Source organism: Crocodylus siamensis, chromosome 4 (genome assembly GCF_052110815.1).
Source record: "Crocodylus siamensis isolate JL-2025a chromosome 4, ASM5211081v1, whole genome shotgun sequence".
Classification (NCBI taxonomy): domain Eukaryota; kingdom Metazoa; phylum Chordata; order Crocodylia; family Crocodylidae; genus Crocodylus; species Crocodylus siamensis.
Window position 1 is genome coordinate 8,372,663 of NC_143398.1, and position 27,991 is coordinate 8,400,653.

The following is a 27,991-nucleotide window of genomic DNA, read 5'->3' on the forward strand; positions in this document are numbered from 1 at the left end:
TGCAGTCAAAACTGAACCAACAAGAGAAAAATGGAAAGACTAATGAAATGATAAAATCTACACGTTTTCTTTCTTCAAAAAAGGACATCTGGAAAGCATATCAAAAGCCAAATGTGAGAGGCTTGGGACCCTAAAAGCATCAAATAATGGGGACAACGTGATAAAAACCTAAATGAGGAAAATGAATACTATATCATATTGGGAAATTAAAATATTGTGAACTTCCTTCCTTACTGTCAGTGGATCCTGTGCACCTCCCTTTATGGTTCTGTATTTCTGATTTAAATATTTGCAATTTTGTTGAAAAAGGGACACCGTTAGTATGGAGCACTGTTAGTACGGCAACACCGAGGATCAAACGAATGAGTTTCCTTGAAAGGAAGTACAATGGAGATGGAAAATACAACAAACCTATGATCCTATTAGGACTCTGCTCACAAAATGCAACAAACCTCATGCTAATCATATGAGGAATTTGCTCATGCACCATGCCTCGTTCTGCCTGGGGTTACGGTCACTGTCTATATTTATGACAGTCGCTCCGTGTGGTTGTTTCTGTTTGTCATACTTCGGGGTGGTTTTTTTTGGTTCATTATATTTCTGGTGCTAAGCAGATGAGAGACACCTGGTGTCTACCTCTAAATGGGACAGTCACCACCACCAACTCACCACCTGGCCTCAAAACAGCAATGGAGACGGCTGTAGCCATAGTAAGACTAGTTTTATCCAGGCTATCTGCAGAGAAGAGAAAATCCCCCCAAAGGGAATATAACAGCAGAAGTGTTAATGCAGGCCTAGAGAAAGACAGAGGAGCATGATTTTTGAAGAGAGGACATGAGTTAACAGCTCCTGCCTTGCTTCTACTATCATGGGCAAGAGCTGCTCTAATTAAACCACCCGGAGCATCATGTGTATCAGCATCCCAGAGCTGCAAAATGCCAGTGGGGGCACTTTAACTAAAGCTAATCAAACCAGCTTTCGTTCAAGTGCCCCTGCCACTGCAGGGACACTGATACACATGATCCTGGAGTTGCCCCAGGCGAATCGATTAATCTAGTCTGCTCCTACGCGCTGTAATTACATTGCATGTAATTATGCTGCCTTGCTGCGTGTCTATAGGCGCCCGCTGAATCTATGTCCAAGCAGTGAGACTGCCTGATCCCTGTCCAGCATCTTAAAAGTATGTGGATCCACTGTGAGGATCCCAGCTCAGCAGCCTCATGAATACTCCACAAAGGGGAGCTTGCCTAGGCCTCTGGCACCACTCAAAGTACTGTCAAATTTACGGAGTACCCCCTGCAATGGATTAGAGAGAAACCAGCATTGAGGCACTGATTATTTTTTTGTTGTTAGCCCTTTGACTGGTCTCCTAGGACACATCCCACCGTGAAAGGGCATGTGCAGAAACCCCCTGTGGTCCTGGAGGCATTTCTGCTCAAGAAGAAATATCATGACCCTGATCCAAGAACCTGAATGTTTGCTTATTCAAGACTATGGAGCCCAAAATACAGCACTTCGAAACTTCAAAAGTCTCTACTTTTTTTCCTCTCTTTCTCTCCCCCGCCCCCTTTCCTTTTTAAATAGCAGTTCAGTGAAACTTCATCTCTTCCTGGCCTAGTAACCTTACTAAATAATCTACTATTAGCGTGACTCAATTGCCTGGGTGTCAGCTGCTCAAGTCCCTTTCTTTGCTGCTACTGTTTCACTGGCAGAAAAAAAAAAAAAAGAACATGAAATGCTCTCTGCAAACCATATGTTAACTAGTCTCCACCATGAAGGAAAGACGCTCTGAAAAGTTAGCTGTGCTTTAGTCACCATCAAAAGCTATTGCCCAAAGAATCCAATTACCCCCAAGAGTTTAACTTCATTATCATTCAGCCCCAGAAGCCTGCAACCCAACCCGGGTCCCATGACTGTACAGACAACCCGATCTTTCAAATCCCCTCCTATGAAAGGAAATGCAGCTTATTTGCACCAAGTCATGCAGGAGAGATCTGCATTCCTTAACTGCATTCAAACCCAACACGGCACTTTTCTAGGGAGGGTCTTTCATTATAAACTGACTCTCGAAAATACTTCCTGTGAAGAGATGCACCACCAGATGAGAAGCTCCTCATCTACCACTGCCACAAGGGATCCCCACAAACAGCAAAGCATCATATAAATGAGAAAAGCATTTCCTTTTCTGCTTTTCTAGTTGGTGTCCCGGATCCTGCTGCAGATCAAGCCGGGTGCGCTGTTTCCCATGGGCGCTCAGTCACTCTCTCCCGGGCTCTCCGTTGCTCACAGAGCCAGGGGAGAGAAAAACAATTTTTGAAAGACAGGAAAATGTGATTGTGAAACCACAACAACTTGCAAGATGCCTCAGGTGTAGGACCCGAAAGTAATTTCAACTCTCTAAAAAAAAAAAAAAAAAAAAAAAGCTGGCTGGAACTCAAGTGGAGAGAGGGCTTTTAGGAGGATAAGAGAAGAGAGAGATGTGGTAGAAACCAAATGCTTTCAGCACCGACGGAGCGAGCAACATGAAATAAGAATCCCTGAGATTTCCAAAACTTTCTTTCACTTTCCTTCCTCTTAACTGAAACATGAAAAACTTCCTGGAACCTTTTGTCTCCGAACTCCAGTTCCTCCTGTGCTGGGCGCTCGGAGGCACAAACACCCCAGCACACACTCAGCTCCCATGCCTTCCCCTGCGTGTGCACACACTGACACTTCTGCACACACACTCGCACCCCCATCAGGGCATGCAATCCCACAAGCGCCCTTATTTACTACATAAGCATCAGGGCACCATCTCCTCTGGGTCGTGCTCACAGGCACACTTGTGCCCAAACACATTCTCTGGCAGACTCCCTTGTACACACAAGTGCTCTCGTGCACACGCTTGCAAAGCTCCTCGCGCCTCTTTCCTGGCTACTTACCAATGCACAGCACTCGCGCTCACACCCATCTTACAGTTGTGTGCATCCTCTCATAGCCATGCACACCCAGCTCTGCGTTGCGTGTGCACATCCCTCACTCAGATCTGTTAGATGCACTTCCCCGCTCACACCCAGCTCCATCTTTCACCCTCACATCCTCTGCTTTCACATGCACATCCCCTCTCCCACCCAGCCTCATGTTGCACTCGCATCCCCTCTCCCACCCAGGTCCATGTCACACACATCCCGCACACCCAGCTCCACGTTGCACTCGCCCAGCTCCTCTCACACCCAGCCTCCTGTTGCACTTGCACAACTCCTCTTGCACCCAGTTTCACACCCGTCCTTCTTGCACTCAGCTCTGTTGCACATGCACATCCCCTCACAGCCAGCCCCGTGTTGCACACATCCCGCACACCCAGCTCCGTCTTGCACTTGCCCATCCCCTCCCATAACCAGCTCCGTGTCACCCCCCCCCACACACACACACCCAGCTCCTTCTCACACTCAGCTCTGTTACACACACACAACTCCAGCGCCACCGGTTGTACACACACATCCCTCTCACACTCCTCCCGGTGAGTTGCACGCGCACCCCCTCAGCCCCGCGCGTTGCGCGCGCACCCCCGGCCGCGGCGGGCTCCTACCTGCAGCCGTTGCCCCGGCTCGGAGCCGGCTGCAGCCTCCGCCCCCGCCGCCGCCGCCGGGGAGAGGGGAAGCGAGCGGCCGCCTGGCACCGGGGCTGCTCTCGCTCCCCGCCTCGAGCCTCCTCCCCCGAGAGCCTTCCTGTGCCTCGCCCCCGGCCCTGCCTCCCTGCTGTGCCCGCCTCTTGCCCCCCGTGGCACCTTGCCCTCCTCGGCCTCAGCAGCTCCTGCCTGCCCCTTGGCTCCGGGCGCCTTCCAGCCCCCTCAGGAGGTTGCTCTGCAGAGGGAAATCTCCCCCCTCAGGGCTGAGCCATCCCTGCGGCCTCCTCAGTGACTCCTCAGGGAGGCAGGGGCAAGCAGTCACGGGGGCTGGAGGTCGTCTAGGCCCTGGTTTCTCAACCTGTGGTCCGCGTACCTCTGGGGGGGACGTGAGAGACAGGCAGGGCGTCTGCGGGAACCCCGAAACTCTCTCGCGCTTGCCCCCTTTTCCGCGCTCTCTTGCCCCTTCCTCCTCTCTAAACTACGGCGAAAAAAATTCGGTGTGCAGCGCTTTAAATTCCCCGGTCATAATTTGGCGCTAGGCACTGGGTTCAGCCTGCCTAGCTTTGGCCAACATCCCCTCTAGCTCACGTACGTACTTGAGTTGCGCACCCCCCGCGTAAAAGGTGGCACCCCTCCCCGCACCAGATCAGGCATCTGTCATACCACGGCCTTATATACACAGCCCTTCTTCCAACATACGGCACACTTTAGTCCGTAAATATAAAATCCCCTGGAGAATTGAGTGTTGGGGTACTTATTACAATTTTCAGAAGTTAGGGGGTACTTGCTACTTAAAAGGTTGAGAAACGCTGATCTAGTCCAAGCCCCTGTCCGAGGCCGGATCAGCCCTGTCCAAACCATCCCATGCAAACCATCCTATCCAACCATCCCATGCAAAGCATCATCTATATGGGGCAAAGCATCGTCTGTATGGGGCAACCCAGGCACACGGACCTGGCACAGGGAAAGAGTGGGGGAACCGCGTCCTGCTTCTGTGAAACATCAATTCAATAGATGCCCAAGAGATCTGGGGTAGAGGGTCATGCCCCCCGCTACAGAGGAAGACAAACCTCCACAGTCGGTACCAATGTGACCGTGGGGTCAGATTCCTTCCTGACCCCAAACACGGCGGATCAGTCTGACCCTGGGGGAAAGGGGAAAACTCTCTAGCCAAGAACCTCTGGCTTTGGTCCCAGCAAGAGCATTGGCACACCCCAGTCAAAGTTGCCAGCCTGGGCTGTAGCCAGTACCCAGGGCATTTCTATACATGCTTTGGGAGTGGTGGGGGGAGTGGGATGCTTTAATTAGAGCAGCTCTGGGGGGTGCTTTAATTAGAGCAACTCACAGATCTACTCTAATTAAAGTACCCAGAGGCATCTTGTGTATCAGCATCCCTGCCCTTAAAAATGGTAGCAGGGCCACTTTATCTAAAGCTTATCAGGGATGCTGATATTTAAGATGCCGGAGCGCCGTAATTGCCACATTCCCACAGACTCGACTGAGTCTGACGTGTTTGTAATTACAGCACATCAGAGCTGCTCGTGTATTGTAAGCACCCCCAATGCCTCTGAGGCTTCAAAACACCCTGTCCCATGTAGCAGAAAGGAGGGGTGGAGGCAGAAGCAGCATCCTCCTGCTGTTGTGCAGGTCAGCTGGACAACAGCTCTTTCCTGCATCCAAGTACTGAGCCCTTACACAGGATATCACATGGTCAGAGCAGATTGGTGCCATTTTACAGGTGGAGAAACTGAGACACAGAGAGGATACGGCGGTATAAAAGTGATATAGCTGCGATGGTCCAGAAATTATGCGAGAGGCAAGGATTTCGTAGGGCGATATCATGTATTGGATCAACTATGTAGCCAAGATATTGTTAGACAAGCTTTTGGGTGTAAGATATTCTTCCTCAGGTCTCTTTTGTGACTGAGATTGACTCGGTGTAGAGCAGTGATTCTCAGCCAGGGTGCCAGGGCAGCCTGGGGTACCTTGAGGTCCTTCCAGGGGTGCAGCAGAGCACCGCACAATGCTAGCACTGTTAGATGTGCAGACATGACTCCCAAGATAAACCCAGAAATTTCCTATTGGAATCCAGTGTGTTAAAAACCACCTGATCTGTTGTGATCTTTCTGAGCCTTTTGCAGCAGAAGAATTGCTCTATTATTTTTTCTGTGGCCAAAAATCAAGTGAACTAAAAGCTGGCATTTTCCGAGGAGGGCCTCAAGTCTATCAAGGGGAGCCTTGGGCCTAAAAAGGTTGAGAACCACTAGTGCAGAGCAAGAATCAGGAGCAGATTTCAAGGTTCACTATTTATCTCACTAGCCCTCATAGGATGGCGTGTGCATGTAGACAACAAACTACTTTCTCCCTATGCGGGTGCTTAAGGCCTGGAACAGATTATCTAGACAGATTGTGGACTATCCAGCAGTTGCAGTTTTAAAGAGGAGGGTAGACAAACACTTTATTGGGATGTTTTAGACAGGGACTATCCTGCCTTGAGTAGGGGGCTGGACTGGGTGACATCCAGAGGCCCCTTCCAGCCCCATTTTTCTATAGAATCATAGAAAATTAGGGTTGGAAGGGATCGCAGGAGGTCTTCTCCATCGTTTCTCAACCTGTGGGTCGCAACCCAGAAGCAGGAGGCAAAAGAATATATTAAAAAGTTGTGAACAAACTTTACAAATGGATTCTCCTTTAAAGAAGAAAAATGTGGAAAACTGTGGGTTTTCCCTTGCAGGCTGGCAGACCTCCAGCCTGAAAGGGGCTGCTTGGGGCCCCCCATGCCCAACACACTGGGAGGCTGGGGCCTGGAGGCAGGGGGCAGCAGGTCGGGAGTGCAAGGCACTGGGTCGGGACTGGCCATTGATGTGTACACGTGAGTCCTGGTACAAAAAAGGTTGAGAACCACTGGGCTAATCCAGCTCTCAGCTCAAAGCAGCACCATCCCCAACTAGATAATCCCAGCCAAGGGTTTGTCTAGCCGTGTCTTAAAAATCTCCAAGGATGGAGAGTCCACCACCTCTCTGGGTAACCTGTTCCAGTGCTTTTCTATCCTCCTCGTGAGATTTTTTTTTCCTAATATCTAACCTAAACTTCTCTTGCTGAAACTTGAGCCCATTGCTCCTTGTTTTGTCTGTCATCTGCCACCTCTGAGAACAGTCCCGCTCCATCCTCTTTTGAACCCCACTTTAGGTAGCCGAAGGCTACTATTAAATCTTCCCTCTTCTTCAGATTAAATCAACATCCTTGCTGTAGTGGGGGCCTAAAACTGGACACAGGACTCCAGATGTTGCCTCACTAATGCTGAATAGAGGGGAAGAATCACCTCCCACAGTCTGCTTGCAGCACTCCTACCAGTGAGCCTAGTATACTATTAGCCTTCTTGGCAACAAATTCACACTCTTGGCTCATATTCAGCTCATTGTCCACTGTTACCCCCAGGTCCTTTTCTGCAGAGCTGCTGGCCAGCCAGTCAGGACGGAGCAATCCCATGCACCGGTGCAGGCTGGGGACTAAGTGCAGGACTGCACTTCTCCTTATTAAAACTCATGAGATTTCCTTTGGCCCAATCCTCCAATTTGTTGAGGTCTCTCTGAATCCTAACCCTACCCTCCAGTGTATCTGTTACTCCCCCTAGCTTGGCGTCATCTGCAAACTTGCTGAGGGTGCGCTCTGTGCCATCTTCCAGGTCACTGATGAAAATAATGACCAAAACTGGCCCAAGAATCGACGCCTGGGGCACGCTGGCTGCCAACTAGACATTGAGCCATTGACTACCACCCTATGAACCTGATGATCCATCCAGTTTTGTATGCAACTTACAGTCCATTCATCCAACCAGTACATCCTTAGCTTGCTGGCAAGAATGTTGTGGGGGATGGTATCAAAACCCTTCCTAAAGCCAAGGTATAGTATGACCATTGCTTTCCCTGTATCCACAGAGCCAGTTACATTGTCACAAAAGACAACCACGTTGGTCAGGCATGACTTGCCCTTAGTGAATCCATGCTGACTGTTCCTAATCACCTTCTTCTCCTCCAAGTGCTTAGAAGGGGATTCCTTGAGGATCTGCTCCATGATTTTTCCAGGGAAGGAGGTGAAGCTGACCAGCCTAGTTCCCTGGATCCTCCTCCTTCTCTTTCTTAAATATGGACATTATATTTGTCCTTTTCCAATCATCCGGGACCTCTCCCAACTACCATGAGTTTTCAAAGCTAATGACCTGTTGTTCTGCAGTCACATCAGCCAACTCTCCCAGCACCCGCAGGTGCATCCTGTCCGGCCTCATGGACATGTATACATCCAACTTTTCTAAATAAACCCTAACCTTTTCTTTCACCACTGAGGGCTGCTCACCTCCTCCCCAAACTGTGCTGCCAGGAGCAGTAGTCTGGGAGCTGACCTTATCTGTGAAGACTGAGTTAAAGAAGGCATTGAGCACTTCAGCTTTCTCTGCATCCTCTGTCCCAAGGCTGCCTCCCCCAATCAGTAAGGGAGCCACACTTTTCCTGATCTTCTTCTTGTTGATGACATACTTGTAGCAACCCTTCTTGGCACCCTTTATATCCCTTGCTAGCTGCATCTCCAATTGCACTTTGACCTTCCTGGCTTCATCCCTACCTGCCCATGCAATGCTCCTATCCTCCTCCTTAGTCATTTGTCCAAATTTCCACTTCTTGTAAGCTTCCTTTTTGGTGTTTTAGCTCATTGAAGAGATCCCTCCTAACCCAAGCTGGTCTTCTGCCATGCTTGCTAGTATCCCTGAGCATCAGAGTGGTTTGTTTCTGAGCCTACAGTAAGGTTTCTTTAAAATACAACTAGCTCTCCTGAACTCCTTTCCTCCACAGACTGGTCTCCTGGGGGATCCTGCCCATGAGTTCCCTGAGCAAATCAGTTCGTTTTTTAAAGTCCAGGGTGCTTACTCTGCTGCTCTCCTTCCTTTCCTTCCTCAGGATCCTGAACTCAATCATCTCATAGTTGTTGCTGCCCACATTGCCATCCACTACTGCCTTCCCCACCAATTCTTGCCTCTTTGTGAGCAGCAGGTCAAGAAGACCAGGTCAAGAAGACCCCTAACTGGCTTCTTCAACACTTCCACCAGGAAGTTGTCCCCAGCACTCCCCAAAACTTTCCAGATTGCTATATTTCCCTCCCAGAAGATGTCTGGGTGATTTAAGTCCTTCATGAGAGCCAGGGCCTGTAATCTGGAAACCTCTGCTATCTGTCAGAAGAAAGCCGCATCCACCTCATCCTCCTGGTCTGGTGGTCTGTAGCAAACACCTATCACCACGTCCCCTTTGTTGCTCTCCCCTCTGGCCCTAACCCAGAGACTTTCAAGAGGCCTATTTCCATTTTCATACAGGAGCTCTGAGGAATTACATGGCTCTTTTACATAAAGTGTAACTCCTTCTCTTCTTCTCCCCTGCCTGTCCTGCCTGAACAGCTTATACCCAACCATGACAGTGCTCCAATCATGCAAGCTCCCACCAAGTCTCTGCTATTCCAATCATGTCACAGTTCCAGGACTTCGTACAAGGACTTCCAGTTCCTCTTCCTTGTTTGCCGGGGTCCATACATTTTTGTTCGGGCCCCTGAAGTAGTTAGCCAATTGCTTCACTTTCTCAGGAAGAATGAGAAGACCTCCCTGGTTGCCACCTCCTGCTTGTGCTGCCTCCAGATCACCCACTTCCCCCCTTATCTCAGGGCTTTGGTCTCCATCCTCCAGCAAACCTAGTTTAAAGCCTTCCTCACTAGGTTAGTGAGCCTATCCTCAAAGATGCTCTTCCTTCTCTTCGTCAGATGGATAGCTACCCTCTTCCTAGCAATCCTTCTTGGAACAACACAGCATGGTTGCAGAAGCTAATGCTCCACTGGTGAAACCACTTGCACAGCCATGCATTGATCTGCAGGATGCATCTGCTCCTCCCCGGGTCCCTCCCCTCGGCCAGAAAAATAGAGGAGAAACTCCACCTGAGCCCCTGTGCCCTTCATCCTTGCACCCAGAGCCCTATGGTCACTTTTGATCTGCTCAGGTTCACCCTGGCAGTATCATGGGTGCCCACTTGGACGAGCAACATGGGGTAACAGTCAGAGGGTCAGATGAGTCTGGGTAATCCCTCCATAACATCTCAGATACAGGCTCTGGGCAAGCAGCAGATCTCCTGAGACAACAGGTCAGGCTGGCATATACATATGGACATTAGGTTTTATATCGCCATCATGTCCCATACTCGATGCTCGTCAGGCCAGATCTTTTTATTGTCAATAATAATGTGTCTTATGGTAACCAGTAGAGGCCCTGATTGTGAATAGGGGCAAGGATTCTGGGATGTGGCATATCACAGTAAAAGGCAGTTCTTTCCCTATTGAGTTTGCAGTCAAGGGAGACAGCTAGCCATGTTAGTCTGAAGTCAAGCAGACGGCAGGGAAGCGTTACACTTCATAGACTGAATAAATCAGAGATGTGTATGGTTTCACAAGCAACAGCTTACCTCACCTGAAATTACTGATGGATTTGATACCACCAATAGCATTGGATGAAGTTAGCTGTTGCCAGGGGTGTAACAACATAGCCAGGCACCTGGGTCGCTGCGACAAATGGGGGCAGTGGTGCCAGCACAATTGTGGAGCTGCAAAAGCATCAGCCCCTCTGCCACAAGTAAGAACCCAGGAGGCTTCCCCAGTCACCCCAGCCTAGTTGTGCTACTAACTTTTGCTTACAAAAGCTTATGCACCTCTGACCTAGTCACTCTATAAGGTTCAATGTTGCTGTGCCTCCTACTCAGGTTTCTACTCTGCAGTGTAGACGTCCCTATTGTCTCATGTCTCATGTATGCAGTCTCCAGTACAGCATAGATACACCAGCACTAACTTTAAACATGCTAGCTTGGGTATTTGAAACAGTTTAGCTATGGTAGCAAGGGGCAAGGTCAACCCTAGTGCTCAGAGGAGTGAAATAGCCTGTATTGAGCTTCATACTGCTGCAGCTAGCTTGCTTCTAGTCCCCAAGTTAGCTCAGACATTGGTACAATATATTGCACTCAGCAGTGTAAACGTAGCCAAAAAAGGAGGCAAAAGACTAGCTCATATCACTGGTACAGCCAGGAGTAGGAGGATTCCTGAAGCTACGTCTGCACTGTGTGCACTGGACCATGCTACCTCACATACAAGGTCAACTGGAGTTGCATCTGCTTATACCTGCTGAGGATCTGGTCCAGTATTACCCCTGAGAGACAGGTTCTGCCTCCCATGATCACACTGAATACACTTTATTGTGTGATTGCCCTTGTTCATTTCATCATGGAGCAATGTTGTATTCAGTGCAAAGGTGGTGGCTTCTGGTCTTACCACAGCAGGCCCTCTTAAATGCAGAGGTTTTGCAGTGTGCTCATAAAAGTTTTGATAAAGAAGCCCCATAGGTGCATGATTTTTTTATTTCTTAAATTAACGAAGCTTTTCGTTTGCCTGGTGCACAAGGCAAATGAGTCGTGACTTTCTGAGTTTGCCTCGTGGCCTTCCTGTAAGATGCTTTGGGATTGTTCAAGTGCAAATTTGCTATAGGCATGTGAGAGATGATTATGCTTTCATTGGTATGGACACCTTGGGCTGTGTTCTTATCCAATCTCTCGCACAAAGTGTTTTGGCAGGGAAGGGAAACTGCTCGTGCACCAATTGGTGGTTTTGGTGATTTCTGCATCAGTATTGAACCTTTGCTCCAGCAGGCATGGGGTGCTGGGCGAATGGAGGTGACATTTGTCAGATGGCATGGGACAGTGAGGCTGGGCCCCAGATTGATTTTCCTCACTTTCTGCCTTTATCTCCTCTGTTGGCTGCCAGATCTGGCTGAATGTGGTGGAGAAGTGTGGTATGCTTCACTATCTGAGACTTTGAAAAGACCAGATAGCTCTTCCTACCCTCTCCACCACATTCACACCCACCCCACTCTTTCTCTTTTGCTTCTGGGACCATGAGGGTGAAATCCCCCCTCTGGGACAAGGCAGCCATGTATTATTTCCAACAAGAGGGTATGAGTGAAGCAGGGACTGTTCTAGGGCTGAGGACGCTTTATGGACATCGACAGCAAGGGAGAACTCAGTAATGGTGTGATGGCAAATGGGTTTAAGAGCAAACAAGAAGGATCAGCCAGGAATTTACAAAAACAAGAGCTGTGGAGAGGGCTCTGCAGGGCCCTAAACTTCAGAGGAAGTTGCTTAGAAACACCAGGAACATTTCCACTGCACCAATGCACCAACGAACAGAATCTTCTGTGGTCCAAAAAGTATTTCTGAAGAACTATGGGTGCTGACAGCCCATCACAGAAAGCACCATGAGATACAGCAACCCCCCTCACAACAACCCAGAAGATGTTCACTATTGGGCCAAAGGGTGGAGTAGGGGATGGAGCTCCACTTTGGAGCTGATCCAGGATAAGCTACCTGCCTGGACTCTCCCCGCTAGCCCTGTCCCCCTATCCCCCCTCCTAGCTCCAGTGCTGTCTGCAGGATGGAAGTGAGGAGAAGGGAGATGGGTGCCCCACTCCTGGCGAACCCCAGCCTGGATCTCCCTCTCCTCCTTTCTCCCCCTTCCCATCCTACTGACAGCACTGGGTGGGGGGGCATTGGGCTGCATCATCCCAGCCCCGGTCAGCTCAGGGACAGACAAAGAGAATAAACCTTGCTTCGGGACTCTGAAGTTGGACATCTGGCTGACCTGGCCTGCCCAGCGAAGTTGGTATTAGGTGATCATCGCCTCAGTCCTCATGGTGTTTGCTTACAGGAGGCTTTTAATATCGGTGTATCTGTCATACCACTGGATTCAATGGATTTTCTGAGGGCCATGCTCATGGTACTTTCCAGTGACTTGAGGTGTCTCCTGTACATTGTCCAGGGCTCTGCTCCGTACAGTAAAGTAGGGCTCATCATAACTGCTTGATAAACCACGAGCTTGGTTTCCAATCTGAGGTCACGATCTTCAAACACGCGTTTCCCCAGGCTTGCACGTTTGGGTTTGTCAATGTCAGCTTTCTGCAGGAGATGGCTTCTGAGGTACGGGAAGCACTCGACATTTTCCAGCGTCGCACCATCAATCTGAATGACCAGAGCTGGGGATTGCTTATTAAAAACTTGTTGATGGAGGACCTTAGTCTTCTGAAAGTTAAGCTTCTGTCCCATTTTCTTGCACGCCTTAGTAAATACATTGACAATTGCCTGACGTCCTGCTTCCGAGTGAGCACATGCTACAGTATCATCAGCATGCTAGAACTCAGTGATCGAGGTCAAGGTGGCCGTGGTTTTGGCTCACCGTCAGCTGAGATTAAACAGCTCACCATCCTTTCAGTAGTTTAGTTTCACTCTGTCTGGAAGCTTGTTAGTGTTCAGATGTAGGGCCGCGGTAAGGTGGTCATGGGGGACCTAAACTACCCGGACATCTGCTGGGAGACACAGACAGCAAAGTCCCACCGCTCACGCAGGTTTCTAACCTGTGTACAGGACCTCCACCTGACGCAGGAGGTACATGGTCCCACTAGGGGGAATGCCTTACTGGATCTGGTATTGGCAACGGGGGATGACATAGTAGGGGACCTACAGATCGGTAGCCATCTGGGGGACAGTGATCACCTAAAAGTACAATTCAACATAAGGCGTCGAGTGGGTAAGGTAACCAGTAGGGTGAACGTGCTGGACTTTAGGAAAGCTGATTTCAGCGAACTCAGGCGATTAGTGAAGGATGCACTGCAGAGTAGTAGTTTTGAAACGATGGGAGCCCAAGAAGGGTGGCTGTGCCTTAAGGAAGCTATCCTTCTCGCACAAAGCGAGACGATCCCCGTGCGAGGTAAAAGAGGGAAAGGGGCCAGGAGGCTTCCCTGGCTGACCAGAGAAATCCAGGGCAGACTAAGGGCCAAAAGGGGAGCACATAAAAAGTGGAAACAGGGAGAGATCACCAAAGAGGAATATACCTCTTCTGCTCGTGCTTGTAGGGAGGCAGTTAGACAGGCCAAAGCTACCATGGAGCTGAGGATGGCAACCCAAGTAAAAGACAATAAGAAATTGTTTTTTAGATATATAGGGAGTAAAAGGAAGGCCCAGGGAGGAATAGGACCCCTGCTAAATGGGCAGAAACAATTGGTGACGGACAGAGGGGACAAGGCTGAACTCCTCAAAGAGTTCTTCGCCTCAGTGCTCCTAAGCGAGAGGCACGACAAGTCTCTCACTGGGAGGGTAGGGAGGCAGCAGCAAGGCACCAGACTTCCATGCGTGGACCCTGAGGTGGTGCAGGGTCACTTGGAGGAACTGGATGCCTTCAAGTCGGCAGGCCCGGATGAGCTCCATCCGAGGGTACTGAAGGCACTGGCCGACATCATTGCAGAGCCACTGGCGGGAATATTTGAATGCTCGTGGCGCACGGGTCAAGTCCTGGAGGACTGGAAAAGGGCCAATGTGGTTCCCATTTTCAAGAAGGGGAGGAAGGAGGACCCGGGTAACTATAGGCCAGTCAGTCTCACCTCCATCCTTGGCAAAATCTTTGAGAAAATCATCAAGGCTCACATTTGTGAGAGCCCGGCAGGACAAATTATGCTGAGGGGAAACCAGCACGGGTTCGTGGCAGGTAGATCGTGCCTGACCAATCTAGTCTCTTTTTATGACCAGGTCACAAAACGCCTCGACGCAGGAGGAGGGGTGGATGTCGTATACTTGGACTTCAGGAAGGCCTTTGATACGGTATCCCACCCCATACTGGTGAACAAGTTAAGGGGCTGTGACTTGGATTACTGCACAGTCCGGTGGGTGGAGAATTGGCTGGAGGGTCGAACCCAGAGAGTTGTGGTGGATGGGTCGGTTTCGACCTGGAAGAGTGTGGGCAGTGGGGTCCCGCAGGGCTCGGTGCTTGGACCGATACTCTTTAATGTCTTCATCAGCGACTTGGACGAGGGGGTGAAATGTACTCTGTCCAAGTTTGCAGATGACACTAAGCTATGGGGCGAAGTGGACACGCCGGAGGGCAGGGAACAGCTGCAAGCAGACCTGGACAGGTTAGACAAGTGGGCAGAAAACAACAGAATGCAGTTCAACAAGGAGAAATGCAAAGTGCTGCATCTAGGGAGGAAAAATGTCCAGCACACCTACAGCCTAGGAAATGACCTGCTGGGTGGCACGGAAGTGGAAAGGGATCTTGGAGTCCTAGTGGACTCCAAGATGAACATGAGTCGGCAGTGTGACGAAACCATCAGAAAAGCCAATGGCACTTTATCGTGCATCAGCAGATGCATGACAAATAGGTCCAAGGAGGTGATACTTCCCCTCTATCGGGCGCTGGTCAGACCGCAGCTGGAGTACTGCGTGCAATTCTGGGCGCCGCACTTCAAGAAGGATGCGGATAACCTGGAGAGGGTCCAGAGAAGGGCCACTTGTATGGTTAAGGGCCTGCAGGCCAAGCCCTACGAGGAGAGATTAGAGAAACTGGACCTTTTCAGCCTCCGCAAGAGAAGGTTGAGAGGCGACCTGGTGGCTGCCTATAAGTTCGTCAGGGGGGCACAGAAGGGAATTGGTGAGTATTTATTCACCAAGGCGCCCCCGGGGGTTACAAGAAATAATGGCCACAAGCTAGAGGAGAGCAGATTTAGATTGGATATTAGGAGGAACTTCTTCACAGTTCGAGTGGCCAAGGTCTGGAACAGGCTCCCAAGGGAGGTGGTGCTCTCCCCTACCCTGGGGGTATTCAAGAGAAGGTTGGATGTGTATCTAGCTGGGGTAATGTAGGCCCAGCACTCTTTCCTGCTTATGCAGGGGGTCGGACTCGATGATCTATTGAGGTCCCTTCCGACCCTAGCATCTATGAATCTTTGAATCTATGAATAATATCAAGAAAAGTGTTGGATCAGCAGTGAACTACAGTGTAGCCATACCCACAAAAAGAGACATGATCTTTAATCTAAAGAGTTTACAGTCTATCAGCACAGATCATTTTCAACTTAAAACAATGACATAAAAGCAGAACTGAATGTAGTGGCACTGCCTGTCCCAAAACTTAGCACCCGCTGTGGTCAGCTTTGTCATGCTGGGATGTCTCAGCAACATCTCTCTGACATAAAAACTGGGCCTTATTATCACTCGCTGGCTACTTTTTACAAAATATCCTACCATTAGGCAACCAGGTACATTCCTTAATTGTTTTCATGCTGATGGGAACCGGTACACTGCAAGCAGACCAGGCACGCACATGTGTTTCGAGAGGATCTGAGTGATGGATATAACCAGGTGCAGACTGACTTGCATCACTGATGGCTGTTACCTTACCACGCTGGATCTTGGTCTAAGTGTGTTGAACTCTGTTATGAAGAATGCCGTCTTGGCATGGCCAGATGTGCACACAATACCAGCACAACAAGAACAATCATAATGTTTCCTTTGCCGTGCCAAGACAGCATTCTTGGTAACAGAGTTCAGCACACTAAGACCCAGGTCCAAAATGGTAAGATAAGTCATCATGATTGTCACAGTAAACTTACTGACATCACCCTAAATGATGCATGTAGAATTATAATAGGCTGCCTAAAACCCACCCATGTTCCTTGCCTATAGGTACTATCTGGCATAGTGCCCCCTTACATCAGGAGGAAAGTAGCAGGCAACATTGACTGGCAGATACAAGAGTCAGATAGGCACCATATGGACATGAACCAGCACACTGTCATCAAAATAGCTGTTTGTCTTCTACCATAGCATTGAATATATCACCAGAATCAGCCAGAACTACCCTCTGAAGAGTGGGAGAAAATAGGCAGGCAACAAAGCTACTGAATAAAGCCAGCAAGGAATTAGCCCCAATAAGAAGTTAGCATCCAGCTCCAACTACAACTTGCATACATGGCAGAGCTTGAATAAACTGGGAGTGGGTTTCAGAAAATGCATCTTTCTCATTAAATCATGGGGTACTATGCAACCAACCAATGTGTTTGTTAGGAGAAGCACACCACGGATCATCTCCTGAGATGTCCTGTAGCACCACAATGCACCCCATGAGAACTGGCCATACCAACACCAGAAGCAGTGGCCTGTGCAGAATATTGGGAACAGACACAGCAGAATATTGGAGACACGGCAAAGAAGATGACAGTCATAAAATGCATAATTGTAAGATGACTTCAAGGGCAAGAGGGGTCAGAAAGAGAAGAACCAAGCAGAGCAATCTGTTTGGCTTTGGGAAATTCATGGGGATAAATGTACTGCTTTCACATGACATTCTTCTGACACTTGTTAGAATGGTTGCAACTGAATATAATGCATATTCTCATTGCTGAAAAAATGATCTGAAAGAAAGAAAATGGCATTTCAGGAGACAAACCATCTTGTGTTTCAGTTGCACCCACTCCATTAAGTTCCATACCCAGCCTGGTTGTCTATATCTGCATATATTAGGTTCGCTTCTGGCACTGTAAGGAGACGTTAAAGGTTTTTTGACTTTACAAACTGAAGGTGAGCTATAGAAAAAGTAAATCTTGTCTTTCTAATAGCACTTGAAATGTGCTTGGTTGTTTATGGAACACAGAAGACAATGCGATTGATTTCTTGCCCTAAGGAGTTTGCAGTTGATATTGTTCCTTTTTTCAATTATACTCCAGCATCAATGCTTTTTCCCTTCAATAGACATAGAATAAGCTAAGGGTAGGAGTTCAGCCCTCTACTCCTGCAGATGATGTTTGACCTAGAAATAGAGAGGGCTAATAGGGCTTCCACATGTTAACGGAAAGCAAAGACCTTGAAGGGACTTGCAGAAACACAGCTGCTTGGGGACATCACTGTATGGAGGTAGGCGCAGGGAAAAGATTTCCTCAGGCCCACATTTTTTTAGACTTAATGGACAAAAACTTAATGGAAGTTTTCAATGTGTGAGTCAAGTGCACTACTCAGTGGGTTTGTCTGCACGTGGCCCTTTCAGTGGCATTAACCTAAAACTGCCATTTTTAAGGCTCATTAAGGGTGCATGTCCACATACGTGCCCTTAATGTGGCTTAAAAATGGTGATTTTAGGCTAACCTTGCCTAAATTTGTACCTGCTTAAAGCAAGTACCAAATTTAAACTGACATAGTTAAGTCACATGCAGACACTTAATGCGCATTACCATGGTGTGTGTCAATGTGTATCAGTGCAGCTACAAGTGCACCATTATGACTTAGACACACATTAAGGTGCATTAAATTTAAGCTGGCATAGCTATGTGTAGATCCATTCCTAAATTGCCTAATGTGCCTTGGGCAAAGTGCTGAAAACACTTGCAAACTCTACTTGGAAGACATTGGTGTGCCATGGGCAAATGGCAGGAGAGCCATAAGGGGTCCAAGTCTTGTTGTGACAGTGCAGCCTGGGGCCCTTCCCTTCCTGGGCCCCTCCCCAAGATGCTCACATAGCCACTGCTGGCAACAAGCCAGGCTGGGACTCCGCAGATCCCAGTGCAGGCGTTTGCAGCCTCCTCGGTGCCTGCTGTGAGCAGCCTGGGCTCTGTGGTGGGTGTCTGCCCAGCCTGCCAGAGCCCAGACTGGCTGTGGCACATGGCTGGGAGATGCAAGTGGCTGCGCCAGGGTCTGTGGAGCAGTTTGGTGCCAGCTGCAGGTGCACATGCGTCTTGGGGTGGATGGTGGGGAAGGGTCCTGGGCTGTACTGCCAGAACAAGTATTAAGTCCCTCACAGATCCCGCCAGCATGTGCACCCGCCACCAGCAACAATCCAGGCTGGGGCTCCAGGGACCCTGGAACAGCTGCTTGCAGCTTCCCGGCTACCTGCCACAGCTGGCCTCAGCGCTAGGAAGGCCCTACCTCCCACCACGGATCACAGGTTGCTCGCAACAGGTAGCAGGCAGGCTGCAAGCAGGGTCACCAGGGTCGGTAGAGTCTCCGACTAGTGTCTTGCTGGCAGCGGGTGCACACGTGCCTCTGGGCAGATAGCAGGGGAGCTGTGAGGGGCCCAATCCTTGTTGTGCCAGCACAGGTTGGGCCCTTTCCCCCCATCTGCCCTGAGGCATGCATGCCAAGCAAAATGCCTTAGCGTGCCACATCTCTGGCACATGTACTGGGGGTTGCCAACCTCTCGTCTAGAGACTCCCCTAATTCAGTCATGACCATGGGCCCAAAGAAACCCCATAGGTCATCACATACTGTCCCTTACTATTGCAAACAGCCATGTCACATCATCTCTCTCATAAGCTGTTCAGTTTGGTGGCAAAGAGCAGATGTCACAACTGCAAAGGTGAACCAGGCCCTTTGCCTTTGACCTGGAGGCAGAAGAAGCATCAACTGATTTCCAGCAAAACCCATTCATGTTCAGCTGCCCAAGGCTACAGCTGCTGAAGCTGCTGCCATTCAAATTGCCCAGCTGACACAGAACTTCCACTGAATCACACATGACCGCATGCTATTATTGCCACTTAATTTTACACATTGTTTTACAGCCAGATATCACCTTCTACAATAGAGGAGGCCCCTAAAGTGGGTGTAGTATCTGGAAACCAAAAGTTCTTAAAACTGCATCTATCTGGTGGAAAATGTCACCACAAGCTATCGTGTTTTCTTTCCTGTATTTGAAAACCACCCACATTTTTAGCAAAAATTTAGCCTGATAGAGCATTTTTACCCAGGGAAGGGGCCTGTCTGGAGAATCTCACCTCAAAATATTTGCTGGTGTCATTTTTTATCTTGCCAACTGTTGTTTGCAGTTATTCATTAAAGTTAAGCAGATAAAAAGTTACCCAAATTCAGCAGTCACCATAGATGACAGCAGAAAATTGCTCTTACTGCTTTCAGCAAATTGTATTCAGCTATCAAGGTGTCAGTGCGCTTGTCATAAAAAGGGAGCAAGGGTCACTCGTTCTAGTTATTTCTGATATTAAAATAACCCTAACAGAAAGTCTTTCTTCCCCTTTCCTCTATTATGGTTTTACTTCCTGCTGTAAGAATATGAAACATGATTAGATGTTTACACTTTTATTTCTTCCAATACGAATATAGGAAATGCAATAACAGATCATGCCACTTAAACAGGATTGTGTGACCACACGCAACAACAGATGCTTCAAAGGAGTGAGGAGAAACCCCCTGGTGAGTAATTCTGGAATCATCTTTCTGCAGAGTAAGGGTTTTGCATGTGTATAATTTCCATGAGTTGGAGCTTTGTGGCTCCTTCAAACATTAAATATATATTCTATCTAATAAAGCAGTTTTTCCTGCTTATTACTGCTATTACTACTAGCACTACTACTCACCGAGCCGGGAAGAGCTGCATCAGAAATGGCATGCTTGCCTATATAATGCAATAGAGGCAGACACAACTTGTGCTGCATCCATTTATTAGTTTGGCTCTAACATGCTTCCTGAAAATAGAAGTACACCGGACAGTTCCATCTGCCCGGCACTCTTCTGTTTCAAGGAGACGCTCTTGCAAGGTCAGGCCAGAAAAGCCGCCTCCAAACCTAACTCTGCAGGAGGAACACAGTGCAGATCCCCCCAGCCACAGCAGCGGGTAGAATATAATTGCAAGGATCAAATCAATGAATCTCCAAGTCATAGTTAACCATGAAATTATTTTCCACTATAATATTCGTAATATATTTATATTAATTTTGGAAATGGGGTGAGCCAAACGATTGGGAAACGATCAAAGATCTTGGAAAAAGTCTGTGAAGTGTGGAAAGAAGACTTGTGAGGAATGAAGTTTTCTTTCCGTTTTCTTGTGCAGGGACCGGGGCTTCCCCGCTGTGGTGCCAGACAGACTCGAGGGGAACGCCTCCAGACCTCAGGTTGGGGAGGACCGGGTTAGAGAGCTTCTGGAGGGGCTGGATGTGCTCAAGTCAGCGGGTCCAGATGCTTTCCACCCCAGGTTGTTGAGGGAGCTAGCTGGGGTTATTGCAGGGCTCTTGGCATGGCTTTACGAGTGCTCGTGGTGCTCAGGTCAGATGCCAGATGACTGGAAGATAGCTAATGTGGTCCCCATCTTCAAAAAAGGGAAGAGAGAGGACCTGGGCAACTATAGGCCTGTCAGTCTTACCTCTATCCTTGGGAAACTCTTTGAGAAGATCCTCAAGGAGCACATCTGTGATGGGCCGGCTTCAGGGAGGATGCTCAAGGGCAACCCGCACGGTTTCATTAGGGGCAGGTCATGTCAGACCAACCTGACTGCCTTTTATGATCAGGTCACAAAGGCAATGGATGCAGGTGTCGCCATGGACATAGTCTTTCTAGACTTCAGCAAGGCCTTTGACACTGTCTCCTACCTCATCCTCATTAAAAAACTAGGCAACTGTGGCATTGATGCCTACACAGTCAGATGGATTGCAGACTGGCTGAAGAGTCATACTCAGAGGGTAGTGGTGGATGGGCCATATTTGACCTGGGGGGAAGTGAGCAGTGGAGTTCCCCAGGGCTCGGTCCTGGGGTCTGCGCTCTTCAATTTCTTCATCAGCGATTCAGACGACGGGGTGAAAAGCAATCTGTTTAAATTCACTGATGATACCAAAATTTGGGGTGAGGTGAGCACGCCAGGTGGGAGGGAAAGATTGCAGCAAGATCTGGATAGGTTACAGGAGTGGGCTAACATAAACAGGATGCGTTTCAATACTGACAAGTGCAGGGTGCTGCACTTGGGCAGTAGAAACCAGCAGCACACTTACAGACTGGGAAACTCCCTTCTTGAGAGCACGGAGGCAGAAAGGGATCTTGGAGTCATTATTGACTCCAAGATGAACGTGGGCCGACAATGCGAGGTCACGGTTGGCAGGGCTAACCGCACCTTGTCATGCATCCACAGATGCATCTCTAGCAGGTCCAAGGAGGTGATCCTCCCCCTCTACACAACGCTGGTCAGGCCACAGCTGGAGTACTGCGTCCAGTTCTGTGTGCCCCACTTCAGGAGGAAGTGGACAATGTTGAAAGGGTCCAGAGGAGGGCCACCCGCATAATCTGGGGACTACAGGGCAGACCCTACAATGAAAGACTGCGGGACCTAAACCTGTTCAGCCTTCACAAGTGAAGGCTGAGGGGGGACCTGGTGACTGTCTATAAATTTACTAGGGGGGACCAGAAGGGTTTGAGGGAGACACTGTTTCCCTTAGTGCCCTCTGGCATGACAAGGAACAATGGACACAAATTATTGGAGAGTAGGTTTAGATTTAGACATCTGCAAGAACTACTTCACAGTTAGGGCAGCTAGGATCTGGAAGCAACTTCCAAGGGAAGTGGTGCTGGCTCCTACCCTGGGGTAAGAAGAGGCTTGATGCCTACCTGGCTGGACTCATTTGAGTCCAGTTTTTGGTTTGTTTTTTTTTCTCCCGCCCAGGCCGGGGGTCAGACTTGAAGATCTACAAGGTCCCTTCGACCTGACTTCTATGATTCTATGAAGAGGAAAGAAGAAATCTCAGGCAGAGCCCAGCACCACATTCAGGACTGTTAGATATGAACTTCACATGTAATCGGTGCAGAAGGGACTGTCGCTCGAGAACCGGCCACATCCACAGATGTTCAATGAGTTGGTGTCTCACTCAGTGCAAATCTGTTGTCTTCTGAGATAGAGGCCTGCCTGCCTGCCTATCTTTTTAAATAGACTGCCAAGAAATTTTGAAAAATTGTGGACAGGTCCTTTTATTCTAAATAGGTTGGGATCCGCTGATGTATATACACGGGAGTGCTGAAAGGTCCCAGCCAAAATTCATAGTTTCATAGTTTCTAGGGTCAGAAGGGACCTGAGTAGATCATCTAGTCCGAGCCCCTGCCGTGGGCAGGAAAGAGTACTGGGAGGCGTGCTGAGGGAGATGGGCGCACAGGCGGTCTTCTCTTCCATCCTGCCAGTGAGCGGTCGAGGCAGACGTCACGAGATGTGCATTGCGGAGACCAACTGGAGGCTACAGGAATGGTGCTTCGAGGCGGGCTTTGGCTTCCTCAGCCATGACCGGCACATCGTGATGAGAGACATGCTGGGATGGGATGGGCTCCACCTTTCCCCTAAAGGTAAGCGTGTGTTCTCTTCCAGGTTGGTGAACCTCCTTCGGCGGGCTTTAAACTAGGCTCGTCGGGGGAGGGGGAAGATGAGGGCGGAGGAGACGATGAACTACCAGGCCCAGCAACAGCCAGCGAGCCCAGACCAATGGTCAAAAGGGAGAAACAGGTAAGCGATGGGGGACGGGGCATTGCTGAGACTAGGGGGTCAGTGGGCACAACCGTTGAAGGCCTCAAATGCCTCTACACGAATGCTCAAAGTATGGGGAAGAAGCAGGAGGAACTCGCCCTCCTCCTAGCTGTCACCAGCCCTGACATAGTAGGGATCACAGAAACGTGGTGGGACTCATCGCATGACTGGGCGGTGAGTGTCAAGGGCTATAGGCTATACAGGAAGGACAGGATAGGAAGGAAAGGTGGAGGAGTAGCACTCTACATCAAGGAGGAATATACTTCCTCGTTAATTAGCAAGGGGGTAGAGGGGGGGCACTCTGAGGTGCTCTGGGTTAGAGTAAAAGGCAGTCCAGGGGAGAGAGACTTAACGGTGGGAGTCTACTATAGACCTCCCAACCAGGGAGAAGAGCTCAACCAGGAATTCTTAGGTCAGCTTACAGAGGCAGTGAGGGCTAAGGATGTGGTCATCATAGGGGACCTGAACTTCCCAGACATCTGCTGGGAGGAGCAGTCAGCCAAGTCTGATCGCTCACGTCGGTTCTTAGCCAGAGTGCAGGACCTCCATCTAACCCAGGAGGTGCACAGTCCCACCAGGGGAGACGCCTTGTTGGACCTGGTGCTGGCCACGGGTGATGACCTGGTGAGGGGGCTGCGGGTGATGGGCCACCTGGGAGACAGCGATCATCGCTTGCTGGAATTCACCATCCAGCGTAAGGTGGCAAAGGGCTGCAGCAAGGCAACAGCCCTAGACTTTAGGAGGGCTGACTTCAACAAGCTAAGGAGGATCGTTGGGGAAGCGCTGAGGACCCAGAGGGGAAGGGAATCGGATGTCGAAGGTGAGTGGTTGCTCCTTAAGGAGACGATCCTCCATGCCCAAAGGGAGGTAATCCCAACAAGGGTCAAAGGGAGCAGGAGGGCACATAAACCCCCATGGCTCACTAAGAGCATCCGGGAATGTCTCCTTGCTAAAAGGGAGGCATATACCCAATGGAGAGATGGGGTCATCACCAAGAAGGACTATGTTACAGTCGCCCGAGGATGTAGGGGGGCAGTCAGGAGGGCCAAGGCAGAGTTGGAGATAGGACTAGCTTCCCGGATTAAGGACAATAAGAAGTCCTTCTTCAAATACATAGGGGGTAAAAAGAGGGTCCCGGGTAATGTGGGGCCCCTGCAGGACACGATGGGCAACTTAGTCATCACGCCAGATGACAAAGCTAACATATTTAACGATTTCTTTGCCTCTGTCTTCCTAAGTAGGGACCAGTTCAGCCACCTCCCTGCTGGGCCCCGCCTCGGGCCCCGAGAGAGACACGCCTGGGCCAGGGGTTAGCGAGGAGTTAGTTAGGGTACTTCTGGAGAGGCTGGACGTGTTCAAGTCCGCTGGTCCGGACGATCTTCACCCTAGGGTTCTACAGGAACTGGCCGAGGTCATTGCGGGACCCCTGGCGCGGCTCTATGAGCACTCGTGGTGCTCTGGCGAGGTGCCGGAGGACTGGAAGAGGGCCAATGTGGTCCCTATCTTCAAAAAGGGAAAAAAAGAGGACCCGGGAAATTACAGGCCAGTTAGTCTGACCTCAATCCCGGGTAAGCTCTTTGAAAAAATTATCCTGGCACACATCCAGGAAGGCCTTGCGGGGGAATGTATGCTCAGGGGCAACCAACATGGGTTCATCAGTGGCAGGTCTTGTCAGACCAACCTGGTGGCCTTTTACGATCAGGTCACCAAATCATTAGACGCAGGGGTTGCTGTGGATGTAGTCTTTCTGGACTTCCGGAAGGCTTTCGACACTGTCTCTCACCCTGTCCTCATCAAAAAGCTGGGAGACTGTGGTGTCGATGCCCACACGGTCAAATGGGTCACCAACTGGTTGGAGGGCCGCACCCAGAGGGTGGTAGTGGATGGGTTCTTCTCGACCTGGAAGGACGTGGGCAGTGGGGTCCCCCAGGGCTCGGTCCTCGGGCCCGCACTGTTCAACATCTTCATCAGTGACTTGGATGAGAGGGTAGAAAGCACCCTGTTCAAGTTTGGTGATGACACTAAGATGTGGGGGGATGTGGGCGCACTAGAAGGGTGCAATAGGCTACAAGCTGACCTTGACAGGTTGCAACGGTGGGCGGATGAGAATAGGATGGGGTTTAACACTGATAAGTGCAAGGTGTTGCACATGGGGAGGAAGAACCGGCACCACACTTACAGGTTGGGGAACTCCCCTCTTGCCAGCACGGAGACGGAAAAGGATCTTGGAGTCGTCATTGACTCCACGATGAACATGGGCCGGCAGTGTGGGGAGGCAGTCAAGAAGGCCAACCGTACCCTGTCATGCATCCACAGATGCATCTCGAGCAGGTCCAGGGAGGTGATCCTCCCCCTCTATGCGGCACTGGTTAGGCCGCAGCTGGAGTACTGCGTCCAGTTCTGGGCGCCACACTTCAAGAGGGACGTGGACAATATGGAAAGAGTCCAGAGGAGGGCCACTCGTATGATCAGGGGTCAGCAGGGCAGGCCTTATGAGGAGAGGCTACGGGACCTGAACCTGTTTAGCCTCCACAAGAGAAGGTTAAGGGGGGACCTTGTGGCCTGCTACAAACTGGTCAGGGGGGATCAGCAGGTATTGGGGGAGTCCCTGTTCCCCCGTGCGCTGCCAGGAGTGACCAGGAATAACGGTCACAAACTGGCGGAGGGTAAGTTTAGATTAGATATTAGGAGGCGCTGCTTCACAGTCAGGGCGGCTAGGGCCTGGAACCAGCTTCCAGGGGAAGTGGTGCAGGCTCCTAGCCTGGGGATTTTTAAAAGGAAGTTAGATGAGCACCTTGCCGGGGTCATCTGACCCCGGTGCTCTTTCCTGCTAAGGCAGGGGGTCGGACTAGATGATCTACCTAGGTCCCTTCCGACTCTAGCTACTATGAAACTATGACCCCAGCAAGGTGTTCATCCAACCTCCTCTTAAACACCCCCAGGGTAGGAGCCTGCACCACTTCTCTTGGAAGTTGGTTCCAGACCCTAGCCGCCCTGACCGGGAAGTCGCGCCTCCTGATGTCTAGCCTAAACCTACCCTCTGCCAGCTTGTGACTGTTATTCCTGGTCACTCCTGGCGGTGCTCGGGGGAACAGCGATGCCTGCTGGTCCCCCCCTGACTAGTTTATAACAGGCCACTAGATCCCCCCATAGCCTTCTCTTGTGGAGGCTGAACAGGTTCAGGTCCCGTCGCCTCTCCTCGTAGGGCCTGCCCTGCTGCCCCTGATCGTGTGGGTGGCCTCCTCTGGACCCTCTCCATGTTGTCCACATCCCTCCTGAAGTGCGGCGCCCAGAACTGGATGCAGTGCTCCAGCTGCGGCCTGACCAGTGCCACATAGAGGGGGAGGATCACCTCCTTGGACCTGCTCGAGATGCATCTGTGGATGCATGCCAAGGTGCGGTTGGCCTTCCTGACCATGTCCCCACACTGCCGGCCCATGTTCATCTTGGAGTCAATGATGACCCCAAGATCCTTTTCCACCTCCGTGCTGACAAGAGGGGAGTTCCCCAACCTGTAGGTATGGTGCCGGTTCTTCCTCCCCAGGTGCAGCACTTTGCACTTGTCTGTGTTGAAACCCATCCTATTCTCGTCTGCCCACCCTTGTAACCTGTCTAGGTCTGATTGTAGCCCGTTGCTTCCTTCTAGTGTGCCCACTTCCCCCCACATCTTAGTGTCATCAGCAAATTTGAACAGGTGCTTTTTACCCCCTCGTCCAAGTCACTTATAAAGATGTTGAACAGTGCGTGCCTGAGGACCGAGCCGTGGGGTACCCCACTGCCCACATCCCTCCAGGTCAAAAATGATCCATCCACCACCGCTGTCTCTGGGTACGGCCCTCCAGCCAGTTGGTGACACATTTGACTGTGTGGGTGTCGACACAGAGTTTCTTAATGAGAACAGGGTGAGAGACAGTGTCGAAGGCCTTCCGAAAGTTCAGGAAGACTATGTCCACTGCTACCCCGGCATCTAATGATTTCGTGATCTGATCATAAAAGGCCACCAGGTTGGTCTGACAAGACCTGCCACTGATGAACCCGTGTTGGTTGCCCCTAAGCATGCAGTCCCCTGCTGGCCCCTCCTGGATGTGTGCCAGCATAATTTTCTCGAACAGCTTGCCTAGGATCGAGGTAAGACTAACTGACCTATAGTTCCCTGGGTCCTCCTTCTTACCCTTTTTGAAGATGGAAACTACGTTGGCCCTCTTCCAGTTCTCCGGCACCACACCAGAGCACCATGAGTGCTCATAAAGCCGTGCCAGGGGTCCTGCAATGACCTCGGCCAATTTCTTTAGAACTCTAGGGTGGAGATCGTCCGGACCGGCTGACTTGAATACGTCCAGTCCCTCCAGAAGCTCCCTAACTAGTTCCTCACTAACCCTTGGCCCAGGTGTGCCTCCCCTGGGACCTGCCAGGGGCCCTGCAGGGAGGTGCTGTTCTGGTCCCTGCTTAGGAAGACAGAGGCAAAGAAATTGTTAAACATGTTAGCTTTGTCATCTGGTGTGACAACCAAATTTCCCAATGCATCCTGCAGGGGGCCCACATTACCCGGAACCTTCTTTGAACCCCGTATGTATTTAAAGAAGGATTTCTTGTTGTCCTTAATCTGAGAAGCTAGATCTAATTCCATCTCTGCCTTGGCCTTCCTGACTGCCCCCTACATCCCCGAGCGACTGAAGTGTAGTCATGCCTGGTGATTTCCCCTTCTTTCCATTGGGTATACACCACCCTTTTAGCAAGGAGACATTCCCGGATGCTTTTGGTGAGCCATGGGGGCTTATATGCCCTCCTGCTCCCTTTGATCCTCATTGGGATTACCTTCCTTTGGGCTTGGAGGATCGTCTCCTTAAGGAGTGACCACTCTCCTTGGACATCTGGCTCCCCTCCCCTCTGGGACCTCAGTGCTTCCCCAACTATCCTTCTTTGCCCGTTGAAGTTTGCCCTCCTGAAGTCTAGGGCTGCTGCCTTGCTGCATGCCTTTGCCACCTTGCACTGGATGGTGAATCCCAGCAGGCGATGATCGCTGTCGCCCAGGTGGTCGAGCACCCGCAGCCCCCTCACCAGGTCATCTCCCGTGGCCAGTACTAGGTCCAACAAGGCGTCTCCCCTGGTGGGGCTGTGCACCTCCTGGGTTAGATGGAGGTCCTGCACTCTGTCTAAGAACCTACATGAGCAGTCAGACCTGGCTGACTGCTCCTCCCAGCAGATGTCCGGGAAGTTCAG

General features: G+C 50.3%; 1 protein-coding gene across 1 annotated transcript in view; it reads right to left on the reverse strand.

Annotated features, from left to right (window-relative positions):
• Positions 1 to 3,656, reverse strand: part of PRKCQ (protein kinase C theta) — a 95,908-nt gene extending 92,252 nt beyond the window's left edge. The window contains exon 1 of the mRNA XM_090041590.1: positions 3,569 to 3,656. The gene's annotated coding sequence lies outside the window, so the exon portion shown is untranslated. The remainder of the gene's footprint in view (positions 1 to 3,568) is intronic.
• Positions 3,657 to 27,991: the final 24,335 nt, after the last annotated feature.